This window comes from Onychomys torridus, chromosome 12, assembly GCF_903995425.1.
Source record: "Onychomys torridus chromosome 12, mOncTor1.1, whole genome shotgun sequence".
In the NCBI taxonomy this organism is placed as follows: Eukaryota; Metazoa; Chordata; class Mammalia; order Rodentia; family Cricetidae; genus Onychomys; species Onychomys torridus.
The window spans coordinates 8508207-8530127 of NC_050454.1; the positions used below are offsets into that span (position 1 = coordinate 8508207).

The 21921-nt window shown below is 36.8% G+C and overlaps 1 pseudogene; it reads left to right on the forward strand.

The window, feature by feature from the left end:
* Nucleotides 1–3894: 3894 nt before the first annotated feature.
* LOC118593724 lies at nt 3895–4434 on the forward strand (annotated as a pseudogene).
* The last annotated feature ends 17487 nt before the right edge of the window (nt 4435–21921 follow it).

Genomic DNA, 21921 nt, shown 5'->3' on the forward strand with positions numbered 1-21921 from the left:
ACAATGCATTTATTTTTGTTTTTGCTTCCTTTTGTATAAATTGCCTTCAGAATTTTTATTGTATTCAATACATATTACCCTCCTTTGGTTTCCTTTATTTCAGATTTTACCAAGTTAAGCATATCACCCAGTAACTTTTTAAAGCAAAGCTCAACCATTGCACTTCTTTTGTTGAAACTGTGACATTAGTGTTCTTTGCTCTGAGAGTAGTCCACATGGATTATGATGGCATGGCCAAGAACAAATCACAAGGAAAGTATTTTCTACATCAAATGAGTATTTCTCTTATTACTAAAGCCACAATGTTATGTCATCTTCTTCATGAACTTCATCATCTTCACTGGGCATCACACTAATAGTATATGTGAAGTGTTTAATCATCTCCACTACAGAGAGATTTTTCCATACAATTGTAATCGAGTAGAATTGTATCATTTTCTTCCCTCTCCTTCCTCACTCCAGTCTGTTCCAAGTTCCCTCCTCCCAATTCTAACTGTGCTCTCCTATTCTCAAATTGACAGACTTTTTTCTTTGATTAGTATTGTTACATGCACATAAATGTGTGTATATTTATCTGCAAAATAAAATAAGTCTAAAAATAAAACTGTGTCTGTCTTTGTCGTTTGTATATGTAATGTTTCAGAGTTGAGCACTTTGTATTGGATAATAAATATGGTGTTGATGCCTGGGAGAGGCTAGTTCTCCCTCTCTTGGCAGTCTTTAATTTGCCTGTTTAGTTCTCACTTAAACATCAGCATGTCTATGAATATTGCCATTGTTCCAGTATTATTTATACAGTCATCAATAGAAGACACTATTTCACAGCCAACTTCCTGGGTTTCTGGCTCTTAAAATCTTTCTGTCTTCTCTTCTCCAATATTATCTGAGATAGATGTACAGATGGATCCTTTGGAGCTGAGTTCTCCACCATTTGTTGACCTGTGCATTGTGTCCATCTGTGGTTTACTGTGATGGTCTGTATATGCTTTAAAGAAATACAAAGACCCACAACCAGACAATATTTAGAGAGTGAGAGACACTGGAACAATCAGCCCTAAATGGGATAGATCCATCAAATCCCTCCCCTCAGGGCTCAGGGAACCCTGAGCAAGAGGAGGCAGAAAGAGTGTAGGAACCAGGGGGAATGGAGGACACCAAGGAAACAAGACCTTCTAAATCAACAGAATCTATGTACTGAACTCACAGAGACTGAGGCAACATGTACAAGGCCTGCATAGGTCTGTTCCAAATGTGGTCCTCAGGTGAAAGAAGTGTACAGATGCCCTGATTTCTAAATCACAGGCAATCTCCAATTGAAAACCACTTAAAAACAAAAATGTAGTTTTCTCCATGAGAATTTCTAGGAGAAACAAACTACTCTTAAGGGTAGGATGCATGCCCAGCAGCAGATGGTCAACAGAAAATGAACTCAGGCTTGGAACTTCCTGCCTCATCATGCTGTATCAGAGCTTTTTTAATCTTATCTTTATATTTTATTTTTATTATATACATTTTCTCTCTATTTAATCTGCAGGTCCTTTATGTATATATTATAGTTTCCAGTTTAGTGCTTTTATGTTATTCCTGAGTGTGTGAGTAAATGTGTCTGTGTCTATTTTGTTTCTTGTGCCTTTTTAGGCACTTTTCTTTCTTTCCACTTGTTTTATCCTATCCCAGTGTGTTAGATTTTGTTTTATCTTATTACATTATATTTTGTTTGTTTTGCTTTATTATTATCCCTCAGAAGCCTGGTTGCTTTCTAATAAGAGATAGAAAGGGGTGGATCTGGATAAGAAGAGCAGTGGGGAGAAACTGAGCGTGGCAGACGAAGGAGGGACTGTTATCCGGATACATCATGTGAGGGGAAATTCTACTTTTACTTAAAGGAGAAATATAAAGAAAAGAAGAGCTTTGGTGTGTGATAGCTACACTTTCCTGTGGTACAAGGGTGAGTTTTAGCATGTACTGAGGAGATATGGCGGCCCAGCAAAGTGATGTCAGTAAATTCTTTTCTAAGGTCCGTGACTTCACTACTCCCAGAGAGGCTGTCAACCTCAACTTCCCTACTGTTGAGTGGGCCTTAAATCCAGTTACAGAGCTTTTGTTTGCTACCATCCTGTGTCACCATTCAGGGTATTTTACATGCTGGTCATTGTCATGGTACATAGGTGATGCTCCCAAGTAGGACTGTTAGAGATTTCCTTCTCTTGACAGCTTGCATAGCATTTTAGGTACCATGGGAACTAGGTGTCAGGAAGGTCTCAAGACTTTTAGGTTTTAGCCAGCTTAAATCACCTGAGTCCTGAGTTCTAAACAGGTGGTGCTTTCAGCAACAGGGGATTACCTTCAACCTCTAAGAAACAAAGAGAGGCTGTCTCTATAATCTACATTATTTGGGGGATCACTTGGACTAAACTGACAACCATTCCACAGGAAATTTCTTGTTCCTGGTATTAGAGTTTTTGTTAGTCTAGTTTTTGTTAGACTCTTGTGGGGTTATGGCTATCCTAAATGGCTCAGTTTCTTTCACAAGACCTGTGTGTGTGTGTGTGTGTGTGTGTGTGTGTGTGTGTGTGTGTGTGTGTGTGTATGCATATTTCGGTAAATATAAAGTAGCATGTTTCCCTGAGATTTAAGTACACAGCCTTTCTATTATTTGTCTCTTGTCCCCTCCTGTTTTTGCCATGACTGTCCTCTATTGTCCCCAGGTGGAGCCCCCTCTCTATATTCACATTTCCTTCTTCCTATCACCTCTGTCCTGCCTCTTAAGCCACTACCACCTCCTATGGCCCTGGATTTCGAAGCTTGACTTTTTATTGCTGCTGCATTCCACATACTTTCTTGCATTTACTTCACTGGTTTCTGTGGTTATTCCACATTGTATCTTCCATACAAAGACTTAGAACCAGGAACCATAGAGAAAGAACATGTGATGTTTATCTTTCTGGGTCTGGGTTATCTCACTCAATCTAATCTTTTCTAGCTACATTCATTCACCTGCAAATTTCATTTTCATTTGCAGCTGAATAGTATCCCATTGTGTATATGTACCATATATTTATTATCCATTCATCTGTTGAAGGACATTTAGGTTGTCTCCATTCCCTGGCTATTGTGAATAGGGCAGCAAAGAACATTGCCTAATCAAGTATCTCTGAAATAGGATGGTAAGTTCTTTAGGCATATTCCAAGGGATGGTGTAGCTAGGTCATATTGTAAAGACTCAGATCTGAAACCCATGAAGGTCACATCAAGGAAAAATTAAAAGGAAATCATAAGTGTATAGGATAACTCATTTCTTTTGTTGTGCCTTCTGTGTCAATAGATGTTTCCTGTATTTAGTTCATAAAGTATTTGTCACTGGTTGGGGATTTAGCTCAGTGGTAGAGCGCTTGCCTAGCAAGCTCAAGGCCCTGGGTTCGATCCTCAGCTCCACCAAAAAAAAAAAAGTATTTGTCCTCCTTACATTTTATATTTTTGACATTTATACTTAAATTTGTAATTCATCAGATGTTAACTATGCATATGATGTCTAACGTCTCAGTTTTCTTTTCCTTTTCCTTTTCCTTTATCTGGATGAGTGAGAGTGTCTGCATCATTGATTAAATATCTGTTTTCCCCTACCAAGTTGCAATGGTGCTCAGAAATAAGCTAAGATTCTATGTAAGTTTCACCTTTTTGTGACCTATAATCTGATTTCTCAGCTTGACTTTGTATTGCTGCATTCCACATACTTTCCTACATATGAAATCCAGTATAATGGTATCTTTGATTAATACTTCTTGATGGTCAAGATACGAATTTTCGCAATGTGTTTTCTCATTTCTTTACTCCTCTGTATGTATTTGAGAATTTTTTAAAAAGTATAATCCCACATTTTTTTCTCATGTGGTTATGGAGGAACTTGTGTTGCAGTTAGTGGCCCAGAGCATCCTCAGTTTTCCCAGACTTCCCCATCTCGGACATGCTGTTCAGGGATATCTTGCTCCTCCTGAAGGATTTAGACTTCTTGGGAGCTTCCATCTGCCTCCTGGCCAGTCACCTGAAGTCCCCCACAAGAGGCAAGATTAACCACATCGCAGGCCTAGACTTTAGGGGTTTCCTGTTTGGCCCATCTCTAGCTCAGGAGCTGGGTCTGGGATGTGTGCTCATCTTGAAGGGCAGGAAGCAGCCAGGCCCTGTCATGTCAGCCTCCTGTGCTCTGGAGTTTCGTAAGACTGAGCAGGAAATCCAGAAAGATGCCTTAGAACCTGGGCAGAATGTGGTTGTTGTAGATGATCTCCTGGCCATTAGAAGAGCCATGCCTGAGGCCTGTTAGTTGCTGGGCCACCTATAGGCTGAGGTGGTGAGGTGTGTGAGCCTGATAGAGCTGAGCTCTCTCAAGGGCAGGTTCAGCTAGAACCCATACCATTCTCTCTCTTGCAGTATGAGTAAACTGGGGGGCTAGAGAGGCTGCTGCACTCCTGGACCCAGCATCTGTAACTGGACTGTGGGTCAGCCCTAGCACCTAAGTGACCTTGGTGAGACAGTGGATGCCCTTCTGTGTTCACTCATTTCATGGGTCAGCTGATCACCATGCCTATGGACCCCCTGGATCCTGGGTTTTCTATATATACCAAGCCCTGGAGCAGAGCAAATCTGTGCTACTGTATGTTATGACACAACAAAATCAATAAACAGCTTTGTTACAATGACAAAAAACAGTATAATCCCACATTCTTTGAAATTTCTTTCTTCAAAACTTGGAAACCATTTCTCTTCTTCTTTGCTGAAGGATCAATCAGCTGGTCGGTTGATTAGACAATTTCTTCTTCCTTCTTCTTCTTCTTCTTCTTCTTCTTCTTCTTCTTCTTCTTCTTCTTCTTCTTCTTCTTCTTCTTCGTCCTCCTCCTCCTCCTCTTCCTCTTATTTCTTCTTCCTCTTTCTCCTGCTCTTCTTCCTCCTCCTCCTCTCCCTTCTTATCTTCTTCTCCATCTCCCTCTTAGACCAGTGACCTTGTCAAATAAAGTGTGATACTGTCTACATGATGAGGACCTGGGAGCACCCATCTAACAGCCATTGAAAACTAGAGAGTTCTTGCAAAACTCTCCCAAGTCAGTCATTTTTGATGAGTATCCATCAATTCAAATCATGCTGACAGTCTACTCCAGTACAAGTACAACTTAACACCCACCCTGCAAGACGCAACCATAATTACCCATCTCAACACCCACTACATTCTAGCCCAAGAAAAAGTGCTATAGTAAGTATGTGCTAAGCCTCATGCTTCTGTGATGCAGGTTAGGCAGCAGATAGTCAGGACAAAAGAATACATCTAGATATTTTCTGCTCCTACATAAAGAGCATTGCATTCTGACCTCAGGAATGACTAAGATGCCAGCTGTCATTCTAATTGTCCTTCCAATGGAGGAAACATTTTCCCCCTTTGGTTGTTTCAAATGTATATTTTTACTTTGTTATATATAAATATGAATAATTATACATAAACTTTGACTTATTGTATTTTTTCAACTTTTGGATTAATGCCTCCCACTAATATTCTCTTCTGTTTTGACATTTTGATATATTAAAAGTTGTACTGATCAGATTTCACTAACAATAATGAAGTGAAATAATGTAAAGAAAAATATTTGTTTTTATTTATGTTTTGGTCTAATTTTGGCAGGTGTATTTCTTAGAACACCTAAGCTACTAGATGTGACTCATGGAAGGTTAGTGGCCACACAAATACACATTTATGGCCCAAGAGTGAGAGAGAGATGACCACTTCTTAGAGGTTATTGGCTCACAATTCTCTCAATGCTATGTTCCCAGTAACCCAACGATCTCTCACAAGGCTCCAACTCCTAAAGATTGCACAATCCAGAGGCAAATTTAAAATATGTTCCGGTAAAGAATGCTGACTAAACTCTCTATACCTTTGTTACTTGTTTTTTGAAATATTTAAATTTCTTTTCAACTGTTTCTTCATATTTATCTTTCAGTAAAGTCACTCTGTTTTTTAATATGATTAGTATAGTGCTATGCCATCTGTGTGGTATTTAATACCAATCTCTTTGCTGATATGTTTCAGAAGGTCATTTTATTTATCTAAAAAGAAAATTTCTTGGTTAATCTATAGTCTATTTTTAATTCTCATATTTTAAAACTACTTTTATATTCTATTATATTGCAAGCATTCTTGCGTTATTGATAATTTTATTTTAATTCTTGTCTATGTACTTGTGGGATCTGTTTTTCTGTTATGTCTCTTTAACACTGGTTCTAGGGTATCCAATGCCCTCTTCCAGATTCTAAGGACACGTGCACGAACTTAATTGGATATTTAATCTTTTTTTAAATGTGTATAGTCCTTGCCTAAGTGGAAATTATTTATTGGCTATGGTTATGTTTTACCTTAAAACCTGTATTCATTCTAAAGTAGTTGGCAATTATATAAGAGAAATATTAATGGACTTGGAAAACAAATTTAGGGAAGAATTAATTATGTGGCTAAATGTCCCCACATGTGTCCCAAACATATTCTTTTTATCAATGTGGTTTACAGAAGTCTAGTATCTAAATCATAGAGTCATTGACTTATGTATTGGGTTAATAATCTACCTTCAAAGACATGTGTTTGTCATCTGAGCAATATCACCAACATAGTACCTGTAGGGTTGCATTCTTGTTTCCTAGGACTACCAAATACAGTTACTCCCACTTCCCATGGGAGACACATTCTATGGTGGTCAGTGGATTCCTGCAACTGGGTGGATCAGAACAAGAGAGAAATATGATTTTTCTCTTTCTTATATATGGATCTATGTCAAGATTTAATTTAAATTTTAGGGGCACCAAATGATAAACCCTAGTAACTAATAAACCAGAATCACTATAAACAGTACATTATAATACATGTTATTTCAAATTTTTGAATTATCACTGGAAATTTCCATTTAATATTGCCAGATCACAGTTGATAATGATTAGATGAAACTAAAAGGCAAAATGCTGAGAGATTCGTAAGTCAGAAATGTACCTAAATCAAGATACCAGCACGGCAAATCCCCTGCCTGGGAGCCCATGCCCTGGTTTTGTAGGCACTGCCTGGCTCTCACCTTTCTCCTCTCGCTGCTTTCTTCCTTCTGATTACTTTCTTTTTAGAAATTCTTGTAATAAAAACATTAGACAATAATTTATAGCCCATTGGGATACAATATGACTCCATCTTATTACATTTGCAAATACTACTTCCAAGTCAGAGAAGACCGTGAGAATCTGGGAGGGTAGGGTGTTTAAGGATGGAAGCTCTGTTAAGCCCATCCAGGAAAGGATGGATGGTCCATGGGAGTTTACTTCCTCTCAGTAAAGCCAAGGAGGAGGCCATCAGAGCTATTGTTCCGTTTGTGAGCACCAAGTCCCCAGGATGTCCCTAAAGCATTACCAAGGGCAAAAAATGTCTCCAAACCTCATCAGAGCTACACCAATTACAATTTGAATAATTGGGAGTAATTAATTATGTTCATCAAAATGAAATCTTGTGGATTTACGTTTCCTTCCTACCGTGTTTTGCTCTTGGTGGAGCGATTTGAACAGCCCACAAACCATTATAATATTCTATACAAGTCTCATCATGTCAAAGAGTTCATGTAAGGAGCAGGCAAGCAATGAGCTAATGCCCCTGTAATTCATTCCACTTGTTAAAGGCCTTCTGGAAGTAGCTGGACTTATAACACAGCACGGGCATTTGTTTAAGTGAGTTATGGCATTAACTTAAGGTCTGCTCCTTGAAAGTTCAGAATATGGTTTATAATATCCACCATGTTCCTAGTAAATGATGTAGGTGGCCATTTCTGCCATAGCCTTGCTACAGTTGTCCAAAGCTCACAGAATGGAGATGAGACAACAGTACTCTCAAGTCTACCTGTAACTTCCCACTTCTGTGATGTTCCGGCTGACCGCATTACTCAGTGAGACCAGCACTCTCCTGGGAAACATGATACTTGATACATTTAACTCAAACCTAGGCCTCTCATCTTTTCTTTCCTTATTTCTTTTTGTGCATGCATGAGAGAGAGGAGGGGGGACTTGAAAAGGGCCTGTTTTCATTTGAACTTACACAGTAATAAGGAGATAGGATGAGACTAGGAAATAAGGATAAGCAACTGTGCCAGCAGCAGGCCAGTCTTATTTCTTCTGTGCTTGGGGTGGAAATTGGGTGGAAACTGACACATATTTTACAAAGGTGATTATCACAGGGCCGGATCTGTAGGAAAGATTTGGCGGCTAAGTCTGGAGGCAAATAGCTCCAGCTAACCGGATGAATCCTCAAAGGGACAGACAAAGTGAACACCAGTTTTACCCTTGTGAAAGATTTAGCCTTCACCATTCTTTTTGTCTATTGCCCTGGTTAATCTTGATTGTCAATTTGAGGAGACTTAGAATCACTTAGAAGACAAAGCTCCGAGAGGGGCGCTTCCCATTCCTTCTCCAAGGGACCTTGCAATCTTTACAAATTGCTAATGGCCAGCCAGCAGATGGACCTAATGGGTATGAAGAAGAGAAAGTATGGGAGTGCTCCAGCGGTCTATAAATAAAGTTCTGACCCAGAGCCCTACCACTAGAATCTCATCTTCAAGGCCCCTCCCAACCCTTGATGAAGTAATTTTGTTTGCTCCAATAAAATGTTTTGTTGTGTTCTTTTATTTATTTATTTATTTTCTGTTGCTGGTTGTTCTCTACTTCCACATCTGTAGCCCCTCTGGACTGTTACTTTCACTTTCTGGTGGTGGTCCTCCCATCTGCAAATATTACTTTCTTTCTTTGGCGTGGCCCTTTAGTGTTCTCTGAGACTACTGCCCCATGATCTCCAATTATCACTCTTTCAATGGCCATCCCTTCTTCAACTGTCATTTTACTGTCCAGTTGCTTAGGAGTCCTCTGTGTGGGTCTATTTTTCCAGGACATGCAATTTTCATGTGTCCCACAGAACAAACTTGGTGTGGCCTTAGAGCAACAAACCTCACCCAAGACTGTGTAACAAACACATTCCATCTACACATGATCTTATTCCCCGTGTAACACATTTTATTTCTCTGGATTCAAGGAAATTTATTGTATACTATGTTAGCAATTATATTTTTAAAAGTCAGAAATCAGTAAAAATATATGCATTATTATTTCTTAAATACTTCTTTCATAAAATAATACTTAACTGGACAAGCAAGAACATTAGTCTTCTTACCATTCTCCCAAATACACTTGTGAGTTCTTTTTACCCACTATATATAGTATTCTGAAAGGTAGAATCTAGTCTGAAAATCAGTGACTTCTACATTTGAATGGCCCTCTAGGTGTACTTTTCTATTCATTAGTGTATAAACTTATACAATGTACAAAAAAACACCTTCAGCTATCATTGAGTCTTGTTTTTACTTGTGTCTAAAATGAGGGGGTTGGAATTAATAATTTGAATATAAAAATAAATATTGGTTATTTTTCAATGTCACAAAATACCTTTATGAAAACAACCTTAGCTACTACAAATAGTTGTAAGAATATAAGATGTGTATCTGAGCAATGAAATCTAAATATTAACAAGTGTGAAAATATCTTAAAGGTTCAGCAAAATTAATGAGTATAAAAGAAAATACTAACAAAATAATTAGAATATGTAAGCAAGTTAGAAACCACACCTAGCAGCCCAAAATGAATAATAAGAAGCATGTTTCTCAAATTTGATTTTTAAATTGGGCTGTTTTTTTTTTTTTTTTAGATTTATTTTATTCGTTATGTAAACAGAGTTCTGTCTGTATGTTTGCCTGAAGGACAGGATAGAGCATCAGACCTCATTATAGATGGTTGTGAGCCACCATGTGGTTGCTGGGAATTGAACTCAGGACCTCTGGGAGAGCAGTAAATGCTCTTAATCTCTGAGCCATGTCTCCAGCCCCAGACTTGATTTTGTAAAAGTAGTTGTACATCAAGTTTTCTAGCTTGATTATTTTATCAGCCTCTGAATTGGAATAGCATAGATGCTTTTAGAAATTTAATAAGAGAAATATTTCAGTAATTAACTTAAATTCTAATCTTTTGTATTTTATTTGGACTTTTATTTAAATGTATTATCATACTTCTATAAATTCAAGAGCACCTTATTCTGTGTTTTATGATAGCTAATGATTTTGCCTAGAGTTTTTCTTTCCTGTATAATCCTTATATATGCAAGCTCCTTAAAACAGATAGACTTTCATGCTTTTATTTTTAATTTTTTTTATAGTTTCATAAATGTGTGTACTGAATGATATTCTTTTCACAGCCTGTTACCCTGGCTCTCCATTCTCCTTCTCACACTGGTGCTGTGCTCTCTAGCAAGTCTTTTATGCGTGTGTGAGACCATTCAGTGTAGTTTTCCAGCATGAACGGAGGTAGGCGGTTATTTACTTCCGCATGGCAAGTTGTCAATGGATACATGACTGAAGGAAGTGACACTGTCCCTCTAGCCAGTATCCTATGTCAGTAGCCCTTTAGGGAGGAGTAGGGTTTGTTGAGTCATTTCTTCTTCCATGAGAAACACTGAGCAAATCTTTAGCAATCACAGCTGCAGTGAGTGTGTGCATGTCCCCAAGACACTGTTATCCTTGAACCGAGAACCTTACAGTTTTTACAGTCCTTCTTCTGTGAGTTCCCTGAGCCTTGGAAGAGAGAGAGCAGTCAATACAGATGTCTCACTTAAGGCCGAGCACTCTCCAATCACTCGTGGTTTTAATCATGCTGCTGTACCTTCGTATTATTTTGTTGGTTTCTATGACATAACCACCTGGATCACTTCAAATACTTGGATGTCTAGTGACACAATATGACAATGTAGAGAAAAATTCACAAAAGTACAGAAGTAGCTATATAACTATGCCAAGCTCAATACCTCTGTGTGTTACAACTTCAGTTATTTATTTGATTTGAGTGTCATGTGTGCCTCGTCATGGCTAAGATATATATGTGATATATGACATATATATATATGTGACATATGACATATATATATATGTGATATATGACATATATATATATATATATATATATATATATATATATATATCTCCCCTTACTTAGCTCCTATGTATTTCTACAAACATATTCTTCTCAAGTAAGTCATAGAAAATGATAAAAAGCTGCACGTTTCATATTTGCTCCCACTCAAATTTGATACCCAAAGAAAGTTAGCAGCCATTTTTATAGTTACCAAGGCAAAGACAGGTTATTTCCAGAAGAAAGGGGAAATACATGTAGATACCAAATGACAATTTTATCTGTCACACAAATATGGCTACTCATTGCTTTTAAAGGTCCCCTCTTTGATTCTTCTATATTTTCTGGCATCTCATTTACAGTGTCTCTGTCTCTCAATAGACTCGTAATCTACATCCTTCTCTTTGCTTTTCAGAAATTTTCCACTTTCGTTTCTAAATTCACATTTTCTGTAATAGCGACAGAAATAATCTAGTCACTATATTTGAACTTCCTTTGGTTTGTGCCACCAGAATATTTCACTACTCACAAGTTCAATTATAGGTTCATATTTATAGGGGAATGGGTGAGCCTCTTGCAACCAGATTGAGCCAAAAGAAGCAGCAGTACATGACTTGCCCTTCTTTATGTTCTGAGTAATTTCACAAAGGCTAACTGAGCAGAAGTATTCAGAGAAGTAATATCAGGCTTTGAAATGGAACTTTCCATTCTATACTCAAACAATATCCCTAGATTCTGGGCCATAAAACTACCCTTACGTTATTATTTCGAAAGAGACAAAAACTGAACATTGTGTTTTTATTGTCCAAACCTTAACCCCCATGTAAGGGGTAAAACCAAATAGTTAAAGGTGCAGGAATAATTGCATCCCAAAATGCTAGTATCTTCTGACAAAATAGAACATTTGATATGATTCAATTAATAAAACCATTTGCTTTATTTAAACTAGTCTTGTCAGAATGTTAACTAATTTTTTAAATTCCCATTTACATTGTGCACAACAGATGTTCTTAACCCTTGCCCATCTTAAAAATCTCTAAGTCTGTACCTGCTCTTTTTCTTTTTCATTTCAATACTCCTGATCCTCATCTTTGGCTTGTATTAAGCTCAAGGATATAAGAAGAGGTGACAATTTTCATACTTAAAGACCAGTGATTTGTCTGGGGTCATAAGAGAATTTCCCGATGCTGATGTTGTACACACGCCAATGAAGTCATCTGAGATTACTTTCACTGCTAAGGTAAATAAAACTACATGTTTTAAATTAATTTTCTCTTTACTATGCTTTAACTGATGCTTTTTTATTCATTTTACATGCCAACTACATATTTTACATACCAACCTGTCTCATCCCTCCTCCTGCTCCTCCACTGCCTTCCCCAGCACCACGCCTTGTCCCCTCCTCCAACAGGGTAAGATCTCCCATGGGACAGGGACAGCTAAACCTGGTACATTCAGTTGAGGCAGACCTTTCAAAGAGAAATAAGATCACCTGGTGGTTCCGCAGACTCAGCAGGGCTCCACATTGCTTCCCATCTTACCTCTCAGATCTCTTATTCTTGGGATTGTACCTGACACCTGACGTATTAGCTCATTCAAAGCCAGTAGCATATTCATGCTGCAGGTGACTAAAAGAGCAGCAGTTCCTGCTGCAATCAATGACAGGAGAGTAGCTATGTATTCCCTTCCAAGAAGGATTCACTCACCTAACTTCACTCAAAAGGGAGAGTTACGTGCAGTGAGACTGTCTAAAGAAATTGGGAGTTGGGTATCAAAATTAAAATAGTTATGAACCTATGGCATCAATTAACTTAAAAATTAGGAGATTTGGAATACAACTGATAAAATATTTGACGTTCTTAACATTCAAATCCTAGTGATGGGAAGAGAAGATAATAGAGAAATGAGAATCAGTTTCTGAATTCTACTGATGCTGGGAAAACTGAAGACAGGTAGATGGAATCTTATCTCACCAGGTCAATAATTCTGGAGTTTAAAAAGGCCAGCTGAGCATGCGGGGACAGTGCAGACTAAGTGTGAAACAGTGGTAACACACACGAGCTGTGAGGAAGAGTGAGTGGGAGGTGTGTGTGTTAAAGCAACCCAGACAGTGGGAAAGTTGTGAAAAGAGCCTTGATACTCTACTGCAGAAGTCTTTAAATTACAGGCGTTAGAGAGTCATTTATAATGCTTGATCCTGGGTGTGAAAATGAGTAAATAAATGTAAGCCATGGTCTAAAGAAAAGGCTTAAAGAATAATTGCCTTAATTATGGGATGGCAAATATTCCTTTTCATAAAATCATCTATGTATCAAATGTACAAAAGACTAACTCTTAGTTGGAAAAAGAATACTGACAGAATAAAAGAAAATCAGGAAAAGAAATAGAACACTGAGTACTGAAATAGCCATCTGTTGATTCTTTTGTCAATTGTTTTATATTCCGGTTATTGCTTTTAAGGCAGGGAAATCAAATAATACCATTGTGTGATAACTATGATACTTGAACCATGAGCCATTGTCTTTGTAGAAGCATTTGTTTTTAAGACTATACAATTATGTTGGTTATGTCCTATTTTTGCATCTACCCAAAGGAATTTGACCTCAATGAATAAATATCTACTATCAAAAAGACAAAAGCGTTCTTCTGTGTTTGAATCTTTCTGGCCAGTTTTGAAGAATTGTCTATAATGATACTAGTAAAATAAAGGAAATGAGCCATCATAAATAAATACATCAAAGTGCCATATAAAAGCTTTGCATGGAGGGGTAAGAAATGCTCATGTAAATATTAAGCCTTAGGAAGTCATTGTTGATTTGGACAAAATAATGACAAATAATGTAATGATACAAGCACTCAAACATAGACTCCCTGGCTGCTAAAACTCCCATCACACACAGAATTATAGTCTGGGATATAATTCAAATTAATTGCAACTGAAAGGCAGTCGTGTAGAATACCTATTATCTGCCAGAGACCTACTGCACCTGGCTTTATTCCATGAAATATATTTAAGGTACTGAGTGCAAAGATGATCAGCTATAGGTTCCGTTCATGCCTCCTTTCTGTTTATAGCCTCAGGTTTTTCCTGACAGGTTTCCAGCAAAAAAGCACAACATACCTGCTCAAGCTGTCTCTGGAAGTCATTGTGAGAGTTCAAACTGAGTCTTAAAACTCCAGTTACATCATAGGTGAATCTTCCCTATCATTTGCAGGAGACTTGATCTCATAGCAAATTTCCTGGATTTTTGGCTCTTATTATTTTTCTACATTTTTTGAGATGTTCCCTTAGATACAGGTGTTATTTTGTAGATGTTCTGACTGGGGCTTGACACCCGAAGACCACTCATTCTCTCTATTTTGATCAGTTGTGACTTTCTATAATAGCCTCTGTGTGCTTAAGGATAATTAACTAAAGAAAACGAGACCATGGATTGGAAAGGGACTCCTTATCAATTAAGCATATAATTCCAGGATACATGTTCATTTCCCAAAGTATATAGACTGGAAGAAGCTCATACTGCTGAGTGGCAACCATAATGCTAAATACATTCTGTTGTTCCTGCCTCTTCTCCACACCCTCCTGGGAATCCTACTTAATCTGGGTGCATCTTGGGAAGAGGCAATTCAACATAAGTGCCTGTATAAGGTCTGCTTGGGTGGAAAGCCAAACTGGCAAAGAATCTTTGATAGTGGCTTCTCTAGAACCTGGGTGGCTTGCTTCCTATACAATACAGTCCTGGAGCCCAATGTGAGACAGACACATCTTTGATGGTATAATCATTGTTGAATGACCTCATCTCAAAATTGCTCACAAGCACCTCCTGCGATAATGTTTTACATATACACCCTTTGCATTGCTTTTACCAGTCCAGAATGACACTTTTTCTAAGCCTGGAAATCTCCATAAACTTGTTTATACATAGCATCCTCTCTTCCATTAGACCCATTATAGAATTTATTCTCCATGTCTCTAGAGAATTATTTTTCACTTAACCAATGTATTTGTTTAACAGTTATATTATTGTTTACTTCCTCTACCAGGCAAAGACTGACAAATTATTCCACTTTATTTTCCACATAGCCAATCTTCAGTATCTAGTGTCTGATTCACAAAGGGTATGTGTAAACATTTATCCACCAAAGGACTAGACTGATAGCAAACTTCCCTCATCTTGCTGTACCTACCTCTCTGATGTACCCACCAATGTATTTTAAATTTCCCTTGATCTATGGCTTTCTTTGTTATGAAGAACAATAAAACTTCATGGAATGCTTTCATGCTGAAACATGGAATTTGGAGTAACCTAAATCTGTATTTCCCAAGTCATGGTCACTCAATGGCTCCATAATGAAGTAGCTGTTATTCCCTTAAAATTATTAAAAGATTGATATAATGTATGATCACATAATTTTCAATCAGTAACATTCACTTATTTCCTCATTAGTGAACTCCTGTATCATCCAATTCATGCCCTTGTGACTAGATCATTTTCAAATTCTCTAGGTAGACCTATGAAAGTGTGTCCTCCAGTTATGCCTGATTTGGCAGTCATCCTGCATAACTGTCTGTAGACAGTAACTGCATAATTCTTGAATAGATGGAATACCACCTATTCAATTGAATGTTAATTTGCATGTGAGTTGATAAGTGATGTGCTAGTCCACTAGCCTAATTATGGCACTCAGTTGAGGAGTGCTCTCTTAAGGACACTTTAATATTAGAGTATATATAATTGAAACTTAACTGATTAAGGATGTTGATACAATTTTCCTTTAAGAAAATAAATCATGATGATGCCTGATGCATAAAAACGTTAACTTTAAATTCACAAATGCAATGGGTTGGGTTTTTCCCTAAGTATGTGAAATAGAGAATAGGATAGAATTGTTCTCCAGAAGATTGTTAGTCTAAATGGAGATTATAAATTGCATTTATAAGCATACATGCAATTTAGCAATCAAGTATGTATGCAGCCTTACTACTACTATTTTCATTATTATTACTCTTATGATCTCCATCACCATCATTGTTGGAGGAGGATGTAATGTCAGAATGGCATTCATATTTCTAGTTTAAACACCAATGGCCACTTTCGCATGCCGATGGTAAGCAGGAGTTGAGACAGAATGATGTCTAAAATTCACTAAACCTTTGTCTTTAGACATAAGAAAACAGGAAAAATAAATATATCATTTTAATTTGTGTTTCAGTAAAGAATTGTTTGAGAGATACTGCTAATATATAAAAAATCAGATATTTGAATCACCATCTTTCAACTATATAAATGGGCTAATTTTACAAATCCCAAAATAATTCTTATAATTTTGAAAATTATCAAAGAAGAGCAATCCATGCTAGATGTGAAAGTTAAGCAATATTTTGTTAATTAAACTTTTTTGTTGGAGGCCAGCTCCCACCTTTTCAAGGGTTATTATGAGGAGCAAAGAGGGATAAGAAAATATTAAATGGAATGATAGGCCTAGATGATGAGAAGAAAGACAGAAACACAAGATAGCTTGGGGAGGACCTGGGTCGATATCCAAATGGCCTTTTCCATTTATTCAAAAGGGCTTTTTATAATAATGCCAAGGGGCGGGACAAAAGACACACCACATTGCTAGATCAAAGCACACTGCACAGCCAAGTGTAGACTCTTCCAAACACCTGTTAACCATGCCTGTGGTCAAATCATCCCCTTATGCAGCCCTACTGGGTAAATCAAGTTCAGATTCTTGGACCCTGAGTAAGTTCTCACTAGGAAAACTCCGTGGGGTCTCTACACCATGTCCTGAGTTAAACTAGTCTTATCAATAGTCAAATATTCATATGTATGTTTCCATAAGTATATGTACACATTTGATAAAAAAAAATGTCTCATGCTGCATATGTACATAAATGAATGATATAATGTTGGTATGAAAATATTATTTCATATTTTTTAAAGATTTTTATTTTTTAAGTGGTGTGTGTGTGTGTGTGTGTGTGTGTGTGTGTGTGTGCGTGCACGCACGCGTGGGTATCTGCATATGAGTGCAGGTGTCTTCAGAGGCCAGAGGAAGGTGACAGATTCCCATGGAGCCAGTGTGACATTAAGTTTTGAGCCTTCAAAAAATGGGTGCTATAAAACAAACTCAGATCCTCTAGAAGACCAGTATGTATGCACACCTAACTGTTCAGCCACCTCTCTAGATTCTAAAATATTGTTTAAAAGGTGAATAAAGTAGATCATTGCTATATTCACTAATGTTTCCTATTTTGTAACATGTTCAATATACATTTATTGAGTACTTACATTTTTATGAAGTGCTATGAGAGTTATAAGAATAAATTCAATAGAATCTCTTTCAAAAAGGAAATGTTTTGAAGCAAATCATAAATGAAACAATGAAGCATCTGATGAATTTTATGAGATTAGAATACCCACATAACAACTAGACAGTGAAATGGAATGTTGCTCACACCCAGCATTCCCCTCAGGCTTCTTGTCAGTGAAACATTTCTCAAAGAGGAGCAGATTTCTGGTCTCTCTCTGTGAAGTTTTTCTAGCTATAGTTACATGACATTTGAATGAAATCATACAGCAGGCACTGTTGTCTTGTTTCCATTACTTAATATAGGGCTTGTGTTATTGAGCTGTGAGTCTAGCAGGCCATTCATTTTCTCTCTGTGTCATGTCCCATTATTAAAGAATGTTTGCCTTGTTTCCATTCTATGCTATTACAGTTATGCTATTACATATAAAGTTTTGCTTGGCTCTTTGTGTGTAAATATATATATTTATATATAAACATATAAATATAAATATAAATATAAATATATATATATATATAAACATATAAATATAAATATAAATATTTAACTTTTTGCAGGAATCATCTAAAAATACAGTTGCTTGGCTAGAGAGCATATTATCCTAAAGAGAGTGGCTTCCAACAACAATGGCATTTATTATCCCATATACATTCCATTAGTTAGAAATCCAGGAGCAATTTGGCTATATGTCCCTGGCTCAGTCTTTTATGAGGCTAGAGTCAAGATGATGTTTCTTGGCTGCAGTTAACTGAAGGCTTGACCAGGGTGGAGGATCTGCTTCCAAGACACATCACTCACGTGGCTGTTGGCAGGAGACCATATCTCCTTAGCACATTGCATTTTTCCATAGGCTGCTTGAATGTCCTCATGGCATGATTGCTGACTTCTTTCAGGAGAGAAGTCACTTCCTCATTGTCTTTAGTGACTTAGTTTTGGGACTCATACAAACTTCTGTTGCTTATAAAAATCTTTTCTGTTCATTGTAGGATGGGACAATAATGCTTTATTAATCCTATGAGGTAGAGGTGGTGGTTCCATCATGAAGCCTGACTAAAAAGAAGTGCACATATACATCAACTTTTGTGAATGTTTTCCATTGTATTCAAAGTGGTTGCCTGGATGAGTAAGTTCTATTTCTTTGTGTCTTAGCTGATGCTTGATTCTGTTAAATGTTTTATTTCAGCCTTGTGTTCTGTGAGTGGTGACACCTACTTCTGGTTTCAATGTGCTTTTTTTTCCTGAATATTGTAAATATTTTGTATAGACTTATGGCTATTTTAATACTGTCCTTTGACCAGTTAAATATTCTCCCCCATTTTAATGCACTTTCCTGTTTTAATATTGAATTACTGAGTACAAAAAATAATTCTGAAAGTATCTGCTCCTTGAATCTAATCATGTAGAAGAAGGATGTGATAAAGATGCCTTTAGATATCCTGTGACTTGTCTATTTAATACTCACAAACGGTACATTTTGGTCAATGAAGGTTCTTGAGTTCAATTCAGTTCATTGTATCTATTGTTAACTTTATATTTAGTGCTATTAAATATCTGCTTAAAAACTGTTCTCCTGCCCAAGATCATGAACTGTTATTGCTGGAAACTTCAGTACTCCATGATCCAACTACTGAACTAAAAACTACCCAATAACGTTTTTCCAAAATGCAATATGAAATAGGGTTGCATTTGATGTTATTTATAATTTGCAACACTACACATTTACTGAAAAGCCCACATTTCTTCAATGTTCTACAGGATTAAAGTGTCATAACATGGGTGCATGGGCTGATTTTGGAAAATCCATTTTAATCCATATACCTATTTGATTATTTTGATACTCATAATTCACTGTCCCATTTACTATTTTATATCTTGATATCCACTGCTGTCTTTTTGTTTTTTATTAAAATTGCTCAATCTTTTCTGAAGATTTGCATTTTCTTATAAATTTCATACTCAGGGTGTAGGATGCTGACTCCTACATTTAAAATGTTAGTTGGTCAGAACCAGCTTCCCTGTGCCATCTCCAGATCCCAAGCCTAGTTGTGGTCCCATCACTAGTGCATTTGCTTACCCTGTAGCAACCTTGGATCTCACTGAAGACAAAAAATTAAGAAAAGAAGTCAACATCCCAGACTATATCACAAAAACAAGCAAAAGAATTATCAAGGGCCAAATCTCTAATCACCTCTTCAAAGTAAAAGGAAGGGAGAATGTATTCAAAGTAAATGGGACCAGGAAACCAACAGATGTTGTTAGTAATGTCTGACACAATAGATTTTGTTAATTAACTAAAGTTAATCAGGAATGAAAAAGCATGTTACATACTATAGAAAGGAACAATTCATCAAGAAGGTGCTACAAAATCCTAAATACATATGCACCAAACTCTTATGCACCCAATTTCATAAAGAATCTAATATTTCATATTAGACTTAAAAACAGATCTTAATTCCAGTTCAGTAATATTGGGCAATTTCAATGCTGCACTTTTTCCAATAGACAGGTATTCTTGGACAAAAGACGAAGAGAGAAACATCAGAAGTAATGACATCAAACATCAAATGTACCTAACAGATATGTACAGAATAGTCTACCCAAATAACAAACACTATAGATCCTCCATGGCAACCCATGGAAACATGAGTAAAATAGATCAAATACTTGTAGATGAATCTCTAAATGATTTTGTTAAATAAAAAAACATGGACCCAAATATAGGGGTGAAAGCCTCAGAGAGATCACAGGAATAGGGAAAGCCACCAGCCAACCTTATGTCATCAACTCTGCAGCTTCCAAATGTGAGTTACTTCTTGTCTACCCATGTCTATATGCCTTGCTGTTCTGCCATCTGATTTGCTCTCTGTCCATCTACATCACTTCCTTTTCCAAGACAACTCTGTCACTTCCTGTCTGTCTGTACAGACCTCCATGGTTAACTAGTGCTGGAATTAAGGCGTGTGCTACCACACCTGCCTTTGTTGCCATTGTGACCTTGAATACACAGAGATCCTGCCTGCTAAGTGATAGGATGAAGGATGTATGTTACTGCTGCCTGACTTCTTTGCTTACTTATAATGGCTGTCCTTTTTCCTCTGATCTCCAGTCAAGCTTTATTTATTAATGCACAAATAAAATATCACCACATTTCAGCACAAATAAAGTATTACTACACATATTGAATCATAAAACAGATCTTAAGAAGTCTATAAAAACTGAATTAATTCCATGTATGTGTCTTATCTGACCACAATGCAACAAAGCTTAAAATTAACAACAAATAAAATTCTTGTAATGACACAAACTCACAGAGATTAAACAACTCATTACTGAATGATGAATAAGTCAAAGAAGAAATTAAGTGACAAAAGATTCCTGAATAAAGTAAATGTGAAAACACAACACAGCAAAACCTCAATAAATCTAAAGATTTTTAGATTACACTCAGATAGTTGGAGATCTTTTAGACAATTTCATATTATTTACAGAACAGGAAGGCAATATCCAATGAGTATACAGGAACATTGGAACAGAGACTAATTGGTTTGGACTACTTGATAGATATGGAAAAATACATCCATGGCATGTGCAATACAATATTTGAAAATGTTTTCAGACTCCGGCCAAGAAAAAAAGGATGCCGTGGATTATAAAGTAAGTCAAAAGAAAGCATTCCTTGTGGTGGCAAAATGTTTCTAATTATACTGAACATGTAATGAAAAATTTCAATATTTACAGTACAGTGGCAGACTTGATATATATAAAGAGGACTCATTCTACAAAGTAAACAAATCCCAAACAAGCAGTAAAGCAAATCTAAGGAACTCGGTTGCATAGGCAAAAAGAAAACAAGAGAAGAGACAGCAAGAACATTGAAAATCTGCTTCACAAAACTGTCAACTGCCTTATTAATCAGAGAAATGCAAATTTGAGCACAGGAGGGTTTCATGAGAGTGGGTCTGATGAGAAGGAAGGATGGAATATATTCAACAAGTGTCAGAACCAACATCAATATTTTACATGGTTGGTTTTAGTCTAAGTATTAAAAATGACTCATGGAAACTGGAAACACTATTTTTTGTGTTTAAATAAGAAAACCAAACATTTTTCCTTCCTTGTGATATCCTGAAGGAACACTGGTGTTTATGTCCATTGAAAGACCTGAATCCATGGTCAGAGCAACATCAATAACGAGAAGTCAGCTCTACATCATGTGGGCAGCAAATGTCCAGTGATGTCTACCTCAAATTAAGTCACCGGAAGTTATGTAAGAGGCGTTACCCTCAAGTATGTTGTCAGTACAAATGCTACGAAGGGAACTCTCAGAAGTTCCTAAGACGCTCTCAGTGGGGTTCTCCCTCCAGGTCTTTTGTATGTCATGGGTGTTTATGTAGATTGAATATGCTCTTGTATATTTAATATATATTTTAAAACATTTTTGGTAATGTTTAGGGAGCAGTTTTAGTAGTTTCAAGCCATTAAGAACTTTTGAGATGTTAATTTAATTGATTCATTTAAATGTTATCAAAATCACTTCTGGTTATAAGTCTGCTGCCTTTGAGCTTCAAATATGTTCATATAAGTCTTCCTAAAGA